Source organism: Meles meles, chromosome 20, assembly GCF_922984935.1.
Source record: "Meles meles chromosome 20, mMelMel3.1 paternal haplotype, whole genome shotgun sequence".
Taxonomy (NCBI): domain Eukaryota; kingdom Metazoa; phylum Chordata; class Mammalia; order Carnivora; family Mustelidae; genus Meles; species Meles meles.
The window spans coordinates 13,429,649-13,448,293 of NC_060085.1; positions in this window are offsets into that span (position 1 = coordinate 13,429,649).

Here is an 18,645-nt window from a genome sequence, read left to right on the forward strand (position 1 = left end):
TAAAGTTTATTTGTTTCAGTCATCTCTGCACCTGATGTGGGGTTGAACTCACAACCCCAAGAGCAAGAGTCGCATGCTCCTCTGAAGGAGCCAGCCAGGGGCCCCCTGAGTTCCCAATTTAAATCTACGATACTCCCTCTAAGAATCAAATCTCCAAGAAAAAAATTATTTACCATTAATAATTCACAATCCCACTCTGTTTTATAATATCACAATGGTTTAATTTGCCGCTATGTAAATTTTGTCAGTAAAAAGTTGAGCGCAGTTAAGATCGGGGAAGAAAGAGCTTGGCCTCTGTAGTGAGTTGAAGGGTGTCCTTCCAAAAATATTATGTCCACGTCCTAATCTCTGCCCCAGAACAGGCAAACGTGACCTTATTTGGAAATAGGGCCTTCAGGCTCCAGCGCTCACATCTCATCTGCCTGCCTCGTTAACAAAGGAGACACAGGGAGACCTGAGATGTTGAGACGTTCATGGGGATGAAGAAGAATTCCAGGAAAGAGATCAGGAGACCGGGCTGCACCCCATATAACTCCCCGCCCACCATGTGTCTTCCTTCCAGCTAGGGGGTCATGGGTGTTTAGAAAGGAGAGCATAGAAAGGTCTGTCTTTCTATACAAGGGATACAGTGTCATTTCACACGCCTTTTTGTCTAAAATATCTTCAAAGCTCTCCAAGAAATGTCTGATTCTGCTTCATAATTGAAGAGTAATGGCAAAGCACTTTGGCTCGGCCACTGCTCGGGTCCCCTTGGAACTCCACATCTCCACCCTCCCTGTTCAGCCCCGACACCCTATCTGTGGATGGGACAGACTAGGACATGGATCCCAAAGGCCTGGGGTCCCTGCTTCTCTCCCAGCAGCTCAGGGAGGCTGCTGTGGATCGGATGCTGCCGTGTGAGCCCAGGATTCCTGGCTCATGGCCAGGGCAGCCCCCGGACCCAGAGGCCAGCAGCTTTCAGTTCTCCCGGGAAAAGCATGGTGCCGACAGGAAAAATTTGTTGGGTTTGTAAGTTGAGCTAACCTGCTACGGAAGTGATCGAAGAGACAATAAAGATAGAGACCCGTGTGGTCACGATGTTGGCAAGGCTCCCGCCTCGGCTGAGCCAGGCCACAGGGCGGGTGCAGTCCTGGGGGGGGCTCTGCACGGAACTGACGGACGTGACCCGCGACCCTCTCGCTTTCTGAAATCATCAAACATCTGCTGAGTGAGCTGTTTGGGAACGGGTCCCAGGCCGGTCACGGAGGGAGCAGAGCCAGGCGTTGGGGGGAGGGGGGAGGGTGGGTGAGCCCCAGGGCCCTTTTCATCAGGAACACACATGAGTCATTTTTAATCAGTCAAAAAGAGGGAAAAAGACCAAATGCACTTAATGAACGCCCGCATACCACGCTGTGACGGGATGGGGACGACTGCGAAAACCTGGAGGGACCCTAAATGTCCACCAGAAGGGCAGAAGGACAAAGTCAACCAGGTTGGTCCGCAGGATGAGACAGCAGGTAGTTGATAAAAAGAACAAACGAGAGTCAGATATGCTGACAAGGAAAGACATGGGACAGATTGTTAAATGAAAGAAGGACATGCAGAACAATCTGTACGGTTGACCTTGAACAATGTGTATTTCAAATGGGGGGTCCACCCATACAGTACAGGACCGTAAATGTATTTTCCCCTCCTTATGATTTTCTTAAAAACATTTTCTTTTTTTGTTGCTAACTTCACTGTAAAATACAGAATGACTACAGGAGCGCCTGGGTGGTTCAGTCGGTTGAGTGTCCGACCACTGGATCTCAGGGTCATGAGATTGAGCCTCAGGTCAGGCTCTGTGGCAGAACGGGCTCTGCTCGAGGGTCTCTCTCTCTCCCTCTCCCTCCGCACCACACCCCTGCTCGCATTCTCACTCTCTCTGCTCAGCAGGGAGCCTGCTTCCCACCCCACCCCCGTCTCTCTGCCTGCCTCTCTGCCTACTTGTGATCTCTGTCTGTCAAATAAATAAATAAAATTTTTAAAAAATACAGAATATGATACATATAACGTTCAAAATATGAGTTAATTGGCCATGTATGTTATCGGTAACTCTTCTGGTCACAAGGAAGCTACCCGCAGTTAAGTCTTTGGGAAAACAAATTTTATCAGTAGACTTTTGACTATGGGCTGGGGGTGATGGTCAGCAGTTAGGGTGGCTGAAATCCCATCTGGTTTTATGGAATGTATCGAAATGTACTTTGTATCATAACATAGTGCGTCAGGGATCAAGGTGGGAGAACAGAGCTTGACGTCTTTGAACAGAAAGATACAGGTACACTCAGAAATAGTTTGGGTTCCGTGCCCACCTACAAACTAATTTTTTGGTTTCCCAGGGGATATAAAAGTTATATTTACGCCATACTGCAGTCTATCAAGTGTACAACACCATTACATCTAAAAAGCAATGCACAGACCTAAGTTTAAAAACACTTTCTGCTAAAAAATGTTAACCGTACCTGAGCTCTCAGTGAGTCGCAATCACCAATCACAGATTACCACAACCAATAATAATAATAATGAAAAAGTTTGAAATATTGTGAGAATTACCAAAATGTGACAGTCAGATAGAAAATGAGCGAATACTTTCGGGGAAAGAGCTCTGATGACTTTTTTTTTTTAAAGATTTTATTTATTTATTTGACAGAAATCACAAGTAGGCAGAGAGGCAGGCAGAGAGAGAAAGGAGGAAGCAGGCTCCTCGCCGAGCAGAGATCCCGATGTGGGTCTCGATCCCAGGACCTTGGGATCATGACCTGAGCCGAAGGCAGAGGCTTTAACCCGCTGAGCCACCCAGGCACGCCTCTGATGACTTTCTTGATGTCGCCAACCTTCAATCTGTAAAAAAACACAAGATCTGCAGAGCTCCATGAGTGAAGCACAATGAGGTCTGCCTGCACAAGAAATTCACGACTCAGTGCTGCCACTGGAAAACGATAGCTGCCGCAGTGCATCAATGAATGAGCATAGCTGTGTGCTAATAAAACTTTATTTACACAAACAGCCTGCAGGTAGGATTTAGCCTGGGAGCTATAGTTTGCCGTCTCCTGGTCACACCACACAATCTGAAGATGATAATTCTATTTTGTATGGAAACCGAAGAGCTGGACAAAAGCTGTAGTCGTGCTGCCTCTGTCTGAAAAGAAGTTTCTAGAATGTGCCCATTTCTCTCCACGTCCGCTGTCCTGCTCAGGTGAACCCCACCATCACTGCCTAGATGACATAGCCCCAGGGGACTTCCAGCTCCTGTCCTGGCAAACAGATGACAGAGAACTCACTCCTCTCCTCCAGAACTCCCGGAAGTTCCCCATCCCACCCAGGCACTCTTGCCTCAGGGCCTTTGCGCTGGCTGATTCCTCTGCCTGGAACACACTTCAGCTGGATACCCTCACAGCAAACCTCCTCACCATCTTCTTACTGAGACATTCCAGGTCAGCTACTTCAGATGCATTTGGCTTTTACCTACTCTTTGGGCATCCTGGGGCCGCTGCATAAAGTACCACACACTGGGGAGCATAAAACAGTAAGAATTCAGTGTGCCTGGGTGGCTCAATGGGTTAAGTGTCTGCCTTCTGATCGGGTCATGATCCCAGAGTCCTGGGATCAAGCCCCGTCGTGGGCTCCCTGCTCAGCAGGGATCCTGTTTCTCCCTCTCCCTCTGCTACTCCCCATGCTCATACATGCTCTCTCTCTCTCTCTTTCTCAAATTTAAAAAAAAAAAAATTAAATCTTTAAAAATAAATAAATAAAACAATAAGAATTCCTTGTCCTGCAGTTCTGGAGGTCAGAAGTCCAGAATCAAGGTGTCCCGGCAGGGCCATGCTCCTTCTAAAGATCTAGGGGAGGGTTTTTGCTGGCCTCCTGCAGCTCCTGGGGGCTCCAGCGTTCCCCAGCTTGTGCCACATGACCCCAATCTCTGCCTCCGTCTCCTTCTCTCTCCATCCCTTCACACTGTCTTCTTTCTGTGCATATCTCTGTGTTCATACCACCCCTTTTTTAAAGATTTTATTGATTTGTCAGAGAGAGAGAGAAAACGGGGCTTGATCCCAGGACCCTGGGATCATGATCCCAGCAGAAGGCAGATGCTTAACCAACTGAGCCACCCAGACATACCATCAAATCTCCCCTTTTTATAAGGACACTGGTCATACTGGATTAAGGTCCACCCTAATAACCTCATTTTAACCTGGTGAAATCCGAAAGACCCTCTTCCCAAATCAGGTCACACTGGGAGGTACTGGGGGTTACAATTCCCAAATGTCTTTGGGTTGGGGTGGGGGGGGCGGGGAACACAGTTCAACCAGGAGCAGAAGCATGGCCTCCTCAAAGGGCAGCAAGAGAGGAAAGGCGCTGGCCTGCCTGTGGGGACAGCTGAGGACTGTGTGTGCCAGGCCACCACACCCACTCATCCTGCCTCAGCTGATGTCTCTTCTGTACCTCCCAGCCACCGCTGGTCAGGTGAGTTAACCTGCCCGACTCAGGATACAGAACAGGCTTCGGTTGCAAACACAGTTTCCCCAGGATCCCAGCCGGCCATGTACTTAGCAGCAGGGTGCACCCAGGAGCTAGACGGAGACCCAAGGGCTGGGAGAATACGGTACTCTCGGGAAGTCTGATTTTGCTAAAATGTTCAATGGTGAAAAGAAGAAAATTAAATGGATCTTTCAGGCAGCTGTGAACCAGAACCTAGCGATTCAGCTCAGGGAGGAGGAAAAAAAACACAGAGAAAGACAAAAGATGGAGCACCTGGGGGGCTCAGTCGGTTAAGTGTCTGCCTTTGTCTCAGGTCATGATTCAGGGTCCTGGGATAGAGTCCCACATTGGGCTCCTTGCTCAGCCGGGGGTCTGCTTCTCTCTGTACCCCTCCCCCTTGCTCATGTGCTCTCTCGCAAAAATAAATAAAAATCTTAAAAAACAAAACCAAATAAAAACAAAACAAAACAATAACAACAAAAACAAAAGATAGACATGGGCCTGGGTCCTTTGGGAAGGGGGATGAGCTGGATGCTGGGTTCACAAAGCCAAAGGCAGTCTGGGTCCACAGAGAGGGCACCGGGCCTGAGGTCTGGTCTGCAGCATCTGCTCACAATCCCAGCAAATGCTCTTAATTGTTCAGGGTCAGCAGTTCACTGAGCAAATCCTTGGGACCCTGGGGGGTCTCTCCGATCACTGAGGGGGGCTTCCGGAACTCTCTGGAACCCAATCAGTTCCAATTAGCCAGCGAAGGCAGGAATGTGGGCCAGAGACACAGTAGGGCTGGAAGGGCTTCTTCATGGGAGATGAGGCCCAGCCCAGGGGCCGGGCAGTGGGGGGCGGGGGGGCAGAGGGGACTGCACCATGGAAACAGGCACAGGGAGGAAGGGAGGGAACCCAGGCCTTGCGGGCAGTGGGGGCTCCCGTGTGACTTAGCAACACCACCCTTTACGGTTCATTTGTTCGTTCATAAGCTATGTTTCAGTGAGCCAGAGAAGGACCGGACTGCCTGATTCCACTTAATGCACAGTCCCTGGAACAGGCAAATGCATGGAGTCAGAAAGAAGGTAGAAGAGAGGTTACCGGGGTCTGGGAGCAGGGGGGAAGAGGGGCTATTGTTTACTGAGCAGGGAGTTTATGGCGGGAATGATGAAAAATTTGGGGCGCAGATCGTGGTGATGGTTACACAATCTTGCGAACGCATCCATGCCACCTAACCATGCGCTTAAATGGTAAAAATGATAAATAAAATGGGGGCACCTGGGTGGCTCAGTGGGTTAAAGCCTCTGCCTTCGGTTCAGGTCATGATCCCAGAGTCCTGGGATCGAGCCCCGCATGGGGCTCTCTGCTCAGCGGGGAGCCTGCTTCCTCCTCTCTCTCTGCCTGCCTCTCTGCCTACTTGTGATCTCTGTCAAATAAATAAATAAAATTTTTAAAACAAATAATAATAAAATAAAATGTTACGTGTAAAGCCCATCCCACTGCATTCAGTAAAGGAAAACAAAACAAAAAGCAACCCAGATGCTTGTGCAGAGAAGCCAGCTTCCTTGACAGTGGCCGTCACCATCCCTGTGTGTCCGGGACGAATGTGTGGTCCAGGGGGACAGCGACATTTACCCCATGGTCACGGCCAAGTGTCGGCTCCACGGTCCCTGACCATGGGCCACATCCACTGGCCACGTCCACCGCCCCTCCTCGGGGTCAAGTGGGGCCTGCCATTTGCCTGCTGCAGCCAATCCCATCCCCTCCTTGCCCCCCACCCCCACCCCAAGGTAAGTGCTGAGGAAGGAGTGTCTGAATCTGAGTTATGGGAGGTGAGACCGGCAGATCCAGAGAGCAACGACATCTGTCATTCCACCCTGTCCCGATAACGACCTGCCTCCAACTCCAACTGGTCAGGTTGGGGCGTTCTCGCAGGTGGGGTCTACTTCTTCCCCACAGCTCCTGGTTCATCCCAGTGCCCGCAATGATGGCCACAGCTCCTGTCCCTGAATCGAGGCAGCCTGGGGAGGGGCTTGAAAACCGCTTCCTGTTCAAATTTACTGAACAATCTTAAGCCAGAAGATGCGCTGCCGCCCCTCCCCGCAAATCTGACCCCCTCCACCAGGGGGTCAGCGGAGTCCCTAGATGCTGGCTGAGTAGCATGGCCAAGGTCACAGCCCCCTCTCTTTCCCACGGAAGTCCCTCTGTGTCTCCAACTGGATCCTGCAGTGGATTCCGAGGGCCGTTGCAACAAATAACCACAGATCGACAACTTAAAACAACGAAACTTACTCTCTCACAGTTCTAGACGTCAACAAGTCTGAAAGCAAGGTGTGAGCAGGGCTACGCATCCCCGGAAGGCTCTGGGGAGGGTTCTTCCTGGCCTCTCCCAGCTCGGGGCCCCCCAGCATCCTTGGCTTGGGACCATAATGCCGCGTTCTCCACCTCTTCTCTCCGTCTCTCTCCATCTTCTCTCCATCTCAAATCTCTCTGCCTCTCCTTCAGGGACCCCTTGCATCAGATTTAGGGCGCATGCGGATAACCCGGAATGATTTCATCTGGAGATCCCTCACCTAACTATATCCGCAGAGACCCTTCTCCAAATCAGGTCACAGTCACAGGTTCCAGGTGTCAGGGTGTGGATGTAACTTTGGGGGGGCTGCCGTTCACCCCATATAGGCCCCAAGCACATTCTTCCTGAAGACTGGGTGTCTGCCTGAGCCTTATCCATTGGTTTTTATCTCCCTTCCTGGTGGTGCTCCAAACAGACCTAGTGTCAATATGGGGAGTTTTCTATGAAGATTAACAACCCCGGTATCAAAACTCCACTGCAGTGAACCAATGCTCGAATGTTCCACGTTACAGAGCTGGACAGACCAGGCAAGGCCAGGAGACCAACAAGAATGCTCAGCTGACGGACTCCAGGAGAGGGCTGGGGCTCACATCTTACCCCGGACGACGCCATGCAGCCCCAAAATGCAAAATAAGGCACACTATGCCTTTAAGAGTGATGTCGTTCAAGGGTACTTGACACAAAAAGATGCCCATGATATTACAGACAAAGGAGAGACGGGTACAAATATTTCCACTTCCACTCCGTTTTTGTCTGAAATTCGATCGGAATTATATGCTCCAAAATGTGCATCGTGCCGATCTGACTGGCAACAGTTCTGGATGACTGAGAACTCTTCCCTTGATTATTTCAATTTTCTGCAATAGGTCTGTCCAAAGAAGCCCACTAAGATCTAAGACATACTAATATAATCTGTGAGCATTGATTTTTTTTCCAAAGCAAGCAAAGACACTAACCATTTCATCTGAATTGATGGGTGATGAACTGGCCAGATGGCCAATAACCGTGGACGCCTGCAAGCCGGGGACTTGCTGCCCCCTAGAGTCCTCCCGGAGAATCTCCAGCAGAGAATGGGACTGGAGGGTGGAAGTTTCCCTGGAGCTAGACGCAAGGCTGTGGAAGACCCTTCTGTACAGTGCCCTGATTTTATCGCCATGAAGACTGGGCTGGGCAGTGGCCCCTCGGGGGTGCTGTGCTCCCCTCCCCCTGGGCCCCCTGTTCACCTCTTAACTGCCGGCCACCCGGCCGAGAAGCACTTTGCAGGAATGGAGACTCTGTTTCGCCTCCCAGCCTGGGTACCTGGGACAATCTGAGGTCCAAGTGACCTCAAGGCTGCACCTTTGTGACTTCTTCCCTTGGGTCTCATCTCCTCCACCTGCTTCAGTCCCTGCTATGCTGACTAAAGGTTCCAATTACAGCCTTCATCATGCCTCCTGATACCCACCGATAACGGGGCTTCACTTGGCCAGAATTAGCTTAAATCAGCAGTTCCCAAGCTGGGTACTATGGACATCTGGGATCATTCTTTGCAGGTGGTGGCTGGGGGCCGTCCTGTGCATTACAGGATGTTGGGAGGTACCTCTGGGCTGACCACTGAGTGCCAGCAGCCTTCCCTACCCCAGAGCCTTGACGACCCAAAATCCCTGCATGCCACACATATCCCCCTGGGGTTATGGTGGAGAACCGTTCTGGTTGAGAACCACAGCCTGAAATGAACAGGGGCTGTGCAGAGATCAGAGCACTGCCCACCCCCCACTCCGTACTGCCCCTCTCAGAAACACCCCCAGGCTCTGGTATAGGCGGCAGCCTTTTCTTTGAGTCAGCACCTCGGAAGCCCAAGCTGGAGCCCAGTATTCATGACGGGAGGCAACGGAGGAATCCGGACGGGCCCATGCACTCCAAGTGGTGTTCAAGGAGTTTCACTCCTGTGTGTGACCTGTCCTGCCTGTCCCCAGTGGTCACACTTCGGGGACAGCTCACTGGAGACTCCTGAGAGAACCCAGAGACTAGAGCAGTACACGGCCCCCCCACCACCACAATGGAACTGGAAAGTGTGACTGCTAAAGTGTTTCTTTCCCGACCTATTCAGAGGAGATGGCCCTTTGATGGCCGGAGGACACTTAGAGTCTGTCTGTCTCAGGACAGACAGAGGAGGCCACCCAGCCCTGCTTGGTGGCCATTCTAGGCCAGTGTCGTTCCAGCCTATATAATAAATCTTCACGGCATCTCCACTAGATGGATCCCTGTATTTCAAATGCACCCTTCCTGCCCCAGATGGTATAAATCACATAGATCATAGGAAACCAGACTTCCCCAAATTGAAAACCTTTGCACTTCAAAGGACACCAGCAAGAAGGTCAAAAGAAAACCCACGGAAGGCAGAAAATATTTGCAAATCACATGCGCGATCAAGGATTTCTATCTAGAATATGTGAAGAAGTCTTTTGACTCAATAATAAAAGGACAACACAGTTTAAACACAGACAAAGTCATGCAAAGATGCTCAATTTGCTCATCATCAGGGAAATGCAAACCAAAACCACACTATCAAAAAGATAAGAAATAACAAGTGTTGGCAAGGATATAGAGAAAAGGGAAGCTCTGTGCTCTGTTCGCAGCGTTAAAATCAAGGGCAGAGACCGGCCTTGAAGCTTCCCTGAGACAGAACCAGTTTAGCCATGGAGGCAAAGCTTAATTTAGCTCACTTTGCAAGGCTAACTCGACCTGCGTCATTGGGCTTGTGCCTCTGGAAATGACAAGCGAAACTTGAACTATTTCCCAAGGCTGGTACAACCCCTGAAAACTGTAATATTGTAACCAGTCACCAGGAAGAATCAATGATCACTGCTTTCTCAACAAATATATCCCGTGTTCTGGTTTGAGCGCTCCTGGCTTGCAAGCCCTCTTTTTGGTGCGTGTACAATAAATTTTTGCTAAATACTACTTCAGCGATTCATTCGTTTCGCTGGTGGCCATTTTGAGCCTTGCCAGTGGGAATGTCAATGGGTACCGCCAGGGAACAGTATGGAGGTTCCTCAAAAAATTCAAAAAGGAACATCCATATGATCCAGCAATCCCACTTCTGGGCATTTACCCAAAGGAAACAAAATCACTAACTCGAAAAGGTTACTGCTTCTTCATGTTCATTGCAGTAGTATTTACAATAGCCAAGACATAGAAACAACCTAAGTGTTCATGGACCTATGAACAGATAAAGAAATGTAACGTATACACACATGCATCTGTATATGGTATATATATTATTTATTATTATATATATGATGGAATATTACTAAGCTATAAAAAAGGAAACGCTGCCAATTGTGACAACGCAGATGGACCCTGAGGGCTTTATGCTAAGTGAACCAGGTCAGACAAAGACAAACACCACACCATCTCACTCATATGTGGAATCTTTAGAAACACAAAAGATCGAAGAGATATTTGCTATGGCCTGCATGTTTGTGTCCCCCCCCACACACACACACAATTCTCAGGTTGAAATTTAAATTCCCCATGTGACAGTTTGAAGAGGCGGGGCCTTTAGGAAGTGCTTAGGTCATGATGGTAGAGCCTCACAAATGTAATTAGTGCCCCTATAAGAAAAGACATCAGCGGGACGCCTGGGTGGCTCAGTGAGTTGAGCCTCTGCCTTCAGCTCAGGTCATGATCTCAGGGTCCTGGGATTGAGCCCCGCATCAGGCTCTGTGCTCAGTGGGGAGCCTGCTTCCCCCTCTCTCTCTCTGCCTGCCTCTCTGCCTACTTGTGATCTCTCTCTCTGTTAAATATATAAATAAAATCTTTAAAAAAGAAAGGAAAAGACAGCAGAGAGACAGTCTCTCTCCATTCTGCCATGTGGGGCTATACCTAGAAGAGGACAATCTGTAAATCAGGAAGAGGGCCTTCACCAAGAATCTGACCATGAACTCGGCCTTCCCAGCCTCCAGAACCGTGAGATACAGCTTATTTAAGCGCCCCCACACACACACCCCAGTTTATGGCTTATTTGTTGTAGCAACCCAAACTAAGACATTTCTCCAAAGAAGATATACAAATGGTCGAGATATACCAAGGGTCGATACACACTTGAAAAGACGCTCACCATCACCGATGATTAAGGAACTGCAAATCAAACCCACAAAAAGAGATACCATCCAGCCCCCGCCAGAACGGCTGGCATCAAAAAATCCAGCCTGGGGGCACCTGGGTGGCTCAGTGGGTTAAAGCCTCTGCCTTCGGCTCAGGTCATGATCTCAGGGTCCTGGGATCAAGCCCCGCATCGAGCTCTCTGCTCAGCAGGGAGCCTGCCTCCCCCTCTCTCTGTGCCTGCCCCTCTGCCTACATTTGACTTCTGTCAAATAAATAAAAAAAAATCTTTTTTAAAAAAATGCAACAAGAATAACAACAAGCAGCGCCCCTCCTTCCTCCCTCGGAGTTCCCCAGCCCCCAGCCCCAGACACAGCTTCTCCCAACGCATTTTGGCTTCTCTTTCCAGGTTTTTTAGAAATTTCAACACCCCTTGTTCCCTAGCCGATGCATTATTTTGACCTTTCTGCTGCCATGGGAGAAAGCACAGTGATCTTTCCCCATGATTCATCGTCACGATGCACAGTTGCTCCTTAAATACTTTAAAGTTTAGTTCCCGACACAACAGAGCTCATCTCACGTACCATCTGTTCGTTTCACAGAGCTCCAGAGCCCTGGCTTACCGTAGCGCGCAGTACGCCTCTGCACCGCTTCACACAGCGGGGGGCACAGTCTCACGATTATAAGTAGAGGCCAAAAGACGAAGGGAACTCCAGGGAAGACAAATAGTCCAAAAGCTGCCCGAGAAAGCAAAAATGAGCGGAGGTAAGAACAGACTCTTACATCCCGCATATCCGGCAGCAACAGGGTTCGCCCTGGGTGCCAGAAGTTCAGGTGGTCACTGGCGGAGAGGGGGAAGGCTGCAGGAGGAGCAGAGTGTGTGCGTGCGTGTGCCCATGTATGGACACGTGCGTGCACACGTGTGTGCTTGCCAGTATAAACTATTATTCAGTAGTGTACTGTTTCCTAAAGCTGTCATAACAAATTAACACTAATGAGAGATGTAAAACAACTGAAATTTACTATTCTGGAGGCTGAAAAACCACAATCAAAGTGTGGGCGGGGTTGATTCTTTCTGGAGGCTCCCAGGGAGAATCATCCCATGCCTCTCTCCTAGCTTCCGGCAGCCACGGACAGTCCTCGGCTACGTCTCTCCAGCCTCTGCCTCTGTCCTCTCACGGCCTTCTCTTCCGTGTCTTATGTCAGTTTCCCCTTATATTTTCTTATAAAGTCACCTGTTACTGGATTCAGGGCCCACTGCCAATCCAAGGTGATCTCACCTTGAGATTCTTATGTTAGTTACACCTGCAAAGACTCCCATTCCATGGGGCGCCTGGGTGGCTCAGTGGGTTAAAGCCTCTCCCTTCGGCTCGGGTCATGATCCCGGGGTCCTGGGATCGAGCCCCACCTTGGGCTCTGTGCCCAGCAAGGAGCCTACTTCCCCCCTCTCTCTCTGCCTATTTGTGATCCCTCTGTCAAATAAATAAATAAAATCTAAAAAAAAAAAAAAAGACTCCCATTCCAAATTAGGTCTCATCATGAGTCCGGATGAGCGTACCTCATGGGGGGCCCAATGTGATCCCCGACAAGTGGTTTTTCGTGTATTTACACAGTTGTGCGACCAATACCTCTGTCTAGTTCCAAAATATTTTATTATCCCAAAAGAAATCCCGTCCCCATGAGCAGTCACTCCCCAACACCAGCCTGACCACTGATCAGCTTTCCATCTCTCTGAATTTCCCTATTCTGGACATTGCATAGAAAGGTTAAAATGGGATCATACAAATCTGCGACCTTTTGCATCTGGCTTCTCTTACTCCGCCTGATGTTTTCCAGGTTCATCTACGTGGTAGCGTGGATCCATACTTTGTTTTTCATGACTAACCTTCCGCTGTTTGGCTGCACCCTGTGCTGTTTGTCCATTCAGCCACCGATGGGCGTTTGGGCGTTTCCACGTTTTACCTACTGTGAATGGTCCTGCTCTGGACAATGTGCTCTCTGTTTTCAGCTCTTTGAGGTCCATACCCAGGAGTGGAATGGCTGAGTCACATGGTCATTCCCTGTTTAACTTTTCGAGGACCTGCCACACTGCTTTCAACAGAGGCAGCACCCCCGTCCCCTATCTCTGACACCTGTTGCAGTGGTTCCCAAAACCATTGTCAGGGTTGATAACTCTCTAGAAGGACTCACAGAACTCACCAGAAGCTTCTACTCATGGGTCCAGTTTATAACAGTGAAAGGATAGGTTAAAACCGGCCCAGGTGGGTGCCTGGGTGGCTCAGTGGGTTAAAGCCTCTGCCTTCGGCTCAGGTCATGATCTCAGGGTCCTGGAATCGAGTCCCGCATCAGGCTCTCTGCTCAGCCAGGAGCCTGCTTCCTCCTCTCTCTCTGCTTGCCTCTCTGCCTACTTGTGATTTCTCTCTGTCAAATAAATAAATAAAATCTTTAAAAAAAAAACCGGCCCAGGAAAGAGATGCCTGGGGTAGGGTGCAGAGTGGGTCCAAATGTGGCGCCTCCCCCAGTCACCCTCTCCCAGGGGAGTCACAGGTGCCAGTTCCTCCTCCCAACCACACTGTGGGCAATACACACCCTTCTTGCCAACCAAGGGATCTTGACTGGGCCTTGGTGCTCCAAGTTTTGTCGGGGCTTGGTCATATATGGCCCGCATGGCTGACTTTTAGTCTCCATTCTCTCCCAGAGGCAGTACTCAAAGGCTGTGGGCCAAAGATCTCAGAAGAACACACAGGCAGAACATTCCAGAGGATGAGAGATCCCTCCCAAGAGCTGAGAGCAAAGGCCCGAACTCTCTCAGGCAGGGTTAATTCTTCACCTCACACACGATCTTGGCAGACTTCATTCTATTAATTTTTTGTCTTCTTCTTGGAGTGTGAATGATTACCCTTCCCACGCTGTTTAACATTTTTATTGCGGTAAGAAATGCAAAAAAAAAAAAAATTACCATCTTATCCATTTCTCTTTTTTTTCTATCTTACTCATTTCTAAGCTTATAGTCCAGTGGTGTTAAGTATAGTCACATTGCTATGCAAACATCACTACCATTTCGCAAAGCTGAAATGGTGTCCCCATTAAACACGAGCTCCCCTAGACCCTGCCCAACCCCCCATCCTACTTTCTGTCTCTTTGAATTTGACTCCTCTAGGGACCTCGTGTAAGTGGAATCATTAAGTATTTATCTTTTTGTGGCTGGCTTGTCTCACTTAGCATAATGCCCTCAGTGTCCATACTGTGACATGTATCACAATGTCCTCCCTTTTTAAGGCTGAGTATTCCTGTGCGTAGAGAGGCCACATTTTGTTTACCCGTTCCTCTGTTGATGGACACATGGGCCGCTTCCCCCTCTTGGCTATTGTGAATAATGTTGCTGTGAACACGGGTATGCAAAACTCTCTCCAAGTTCCTCCTTTCATCTCCTTTGGATATATTTCCCAAAGAGGAATTGCTAACCCTATAATAATTACCTTTTTAATTTTTTGAGGACCCATCACACTGTTTTTCATAGCAGCTGCACCATTTTACATTTCTGCCAACAGTATGCAATGGTTCCAACTTCTCTGGATCCTCACCCACACTTGTTATTTTGACAGTAGCCACTTGAAGAGTGCGAGGTGGACTCTCCCTGTGGTTTTGATTTGCATTTCCCTGATGATGAGTGATGTGGAGCAACTTCGTATGTTTATGGGCCATTTGGATATCACCTTTGGAGAAATGTCCATTCAAGTCCTTCGTCCCTTTCTTACTTAGATTATTTGGGGACATTTGTTGTTAAGTTATAGATGTTCTTTATGTATTCTAGATATTAGTCCCTTATCAGATATATGTTCAAAGAATATTTTTTTACCATTTCATAGGTTGCCTTTGCGCCGTTTATCAAGTCCTTTTTTTTTTTTTTAACATTTTGACGCAGTCCACTTTGTCTACTTTCACTTTTACTTTTGTTACATGTGATTTTGGTGTCACATCTGGAAACTCCTTGCCAAATCCAATGTTATGAAGCATTTCTCTCTGTTTTCTTTTCTTTCTTTCTTTTTTTTAAAGATTTTATTTATTTGACAGAGATCACAAGTAGGCAGAGAGGCAGGCAGGCTCCCTGCTGAGCAGAGAGCCCAGTGCAGGACTCAATCCCAGGACCCTGAGATCATGACCTGAGCTGAAGGCAGAGGCTTAACCCACTGAGCCACCCAGGCGCCCCTCTCTCTGTTTTCTTCTTTTTTTTTTTTTAATTTTTTTAAAGATTTTATTTATTAGAGAGAGAGAGAGAGTTAGCACAGGCAGACAGAGTAGCAGGCAGAGTCAGAGGGCAAAGCAGGCTCCCTGCCGAGCAAGGAGCCGGATGTGGGACTCGATCCCAGGAGGCTGGGATCATGACCTGAGCCGAAGGCAGCCGCTTATAACCATCTGAGCCACCCAGGCATCCCTCTCTGTTTTCTTCTAAGAGTTGTATCATTTTAGGGCTTATATTTAGGTCTTTGATCATTTTAAGATACCACTTGTATACCAAACTAACTAAGCGTTCATTTTTTCACTTGCAGATAACCAATTTTCCCAGTACCATTTGTTGAAGACTGTCCTCGCCCCACTGGTCTTGGCTTCCTTACTGAAAATCATTTGACTATACATGTGAGGGCTTATTTCTGGGATCTCTGTGCTGTTCCATTGTTCTACATGCTTGTCTTTATGCCAGTACAATACTGTTAATTATTTTAGCTTTGTAGTAAGCTTTGAAATCAGGTGGAAGAGACCTCCAACTTTATTATTCTTTTTTTCAAGATTATTTTGGCTATTTGGGGTCCCTTGAGGTTCCGGATTGCATTTTGGGATGGATTTTACTATTTTTCTATAAACTGCTATTGGGATTGCATTAAATCTATAGGGCACTTTGGGTACTATTGACATCTTAATAACATTAAGATTTCCAGTCTATGAACATGGCTGTCTTTCCATTTATTTGTATCTTCTTTCTTTCAGAAATATTTTGTAGTTTTCAGTTTGCAAATCTTTCACTTTCTTGGTTAATTTCATTCTTAAGCATTTCTCTTTGTGATGCTGTTGTAAATGGAATCATTTTCTTCTTTTCCTTTTTGTTCATTGTTAGTGTATGGAAACCCAACTGAATTCTGAGTGTCGGCTTTTTATCTTGCAACTTTGCTGATTTCATTTACTAGTTCTAATGGTTTGGGGGTGGGTTTTTTGTTGTTGTTGTTCTTTGGGTTTTGTTTTGGTTTGGGTTTTTTGTGGAACCTTTAGGACTTTCTATGTGTACCATCATGTCATTTGCAAACAGACAGGATTTTAAATTCCTCAATCCCTGTTGGGATGTCTTTTATTTCTTTTTCTTACCTACTTACCCTGGCCGAGACTTCCATAATACTATGTGTAATGAAAGTGGTGACAGTGGGCATCCTTGTTTCTGATCTTAAAGGAAAAGCTTTCAAGGGCACCTGGGTAGCTCAGTCAGTTAAGCGCCTAACTCTTGATCTCAGCTCAGGTCTTGATCTCGGGGTCATGAGTTCAAGCCCCACATTGGGCTCCATGCTGGGCATGGAGCCTACTTAAAAAAAAAAAAAAGAAACGTTTTCAGTCTTTCACCATTGAGTATAATGTGATCTGTGGGTTCTCATAGATGGACTTTATCCTATTAAGGTAGTTTCCCTCAGTCAGATTTTTGTTTTTATCATGAAAGGGTGTGCATTTTGCCCAATGGTTTTTTTCAGCATCAATTGATATAATGATGTGGTTTTATTTCCCTCCATCCTGTTTGAATAAACCTCTTTTTTCTTTATCTTCAGCCTAACCGTATTTGAGGAGGGAAAGAAGAAAAGATGAGCGCATTCACGATACATTGTCTACCTCTTAATCCTCCTCCAGTAGAAACCTTTCATGAGCACATACGTCCCATGGTACACAGAGGTTGCACGGTGAGCCCTCCCTCCAAGGCTCAGGACTGGCTGTTCAGAAAAAAATGTCAGACCACACAAATCTTCCTCTGTTACCAATTATAATGTGGATTTTCCCCTCACAATACCGAGCAATTCTCAGATATCGGCTGGGTGCCCCACAATTTAACTTAATTCAAACACTGTGAAAATGGAGATGGCATTAGACTCACCACCTGCGGGTTCAGTCCCAAAAGGCTGCCCTCCACTCCCGATGCCAAACACAAGTCCAGGTTGTCCCCTGTGCTTCTGACCGATGGGCTAGAAATCAGAGGTTCCTATGACCCTCTCCCTTGAATTCCATTAATTTGCTAGAGTAAGTCACAAAACTAAGGAAAAGTTTACTCATTTGATTACTAATTTAATATAAAAGGATAGGACCCAGCGACAGCCCAGTAGAGTACTTGCATCAGGCAAGGTATAGGGGAAAGGCATGGGGCTTCCATGTCCTCCCCAGGTGTGTACCCTCCCAGCACCTCCATAAATTCACAAACCGGATGCTTCCTGAACCCCATCGTTTTGGGCTTTTATCGAGGCTTAATGACACAGGTGTGACTGATGACACTGGCCACTGGCAACTGAATTCAATCACCAGCCCCTCTCCTCTCCCAGAAAGGAGGTCTGGTGGGGGATGGGTAGGCCTCAAAGTTCCAACCCCTCTAACTACGTGGTTGGTTCTCCTCATCCTTACATTACCTAGGATCTTTGCAAAAGTCGCCTCATTAACTGCAAAATACACCTTTACTGTTCCCATCATTTAGTAAATTCTAAGAGTTTTAGGAGCTCTGCCAGAAACTCGGGTGACAACCAAACCCGTTTCTTACTAGAAGTCATGATACTGTAACACAACTTTCAGCTTTCCCCGGTACACAAGGAACCAAGACTTAATCAGAACAGTTTATTTATTTTTTTTAAAGATTTTATTTAATTGACAGAGATTGCAAGTAGGCAGAGAGGCAGGCAGAGAGAGAAAGGGAAGCAGGCTCCCTGCCGAGCAGAGAGCCCAATGTGGGGCTCAATCCTAGGACCCTGGGATCATGGCCTGAGCCGAAGGCAAAAACTTTAACCCACTGAGCCGCCCAGGTGCCCCAGAACAGGTTTATTTTTAAAATATCAAAGGAAGGGCGTCCCTCTCTCTCTCTCTGCCTGCCTCTCTGCCTACTTGTGATCTCTCTCTGTGTGTCAAATAAATAAATAAATAAGTCTTTTAAAAAATATCAAAGGAAATGATCATACAAAACTGCCTATAGCAAGGGGATAAAGGGATCACGTTTGCTGAATATACTGAAAATCCCTCCCAGAACAAGTGGTCGAGGATGTGTCTTTCCTAGCTGTTTGCAGGAAGCTTGTCACCGGATTAGCAAGCATGGCCTGGGTGTGCATTCAGGACGCACGAAGCTTGTCACCTGAGAGGAGCGCGCTCCTAGGCTCTTCCCGAGATTTCCCGGCGGGGCCCTCGCCCTTGAAATATAATGGACCTCCTAGTTCTCTTCCCAGACCTCTTGGTTAATTAAGGTTGTCTCAGCAACTGAAGGATAAAATATTCTCGAAAGCTGTCATATCCATCGTGCTTTTGATGGTGTTGGAGAAACACTCCATTGGTGACAGCGATGCCCAGACTTTGTGACAGCAGCTCACAACTGTGCTACTGGGGGAATGAGAGGAGATACCCGTGAGCAGGGAGACTCTTCTCCCCTAGGACTGACTTTGAAGACGGGGGAGTAGCTGCCAGATTCTATTGTCACTTGAAGGGTGGCCTACAAACAGCTCTCCGCT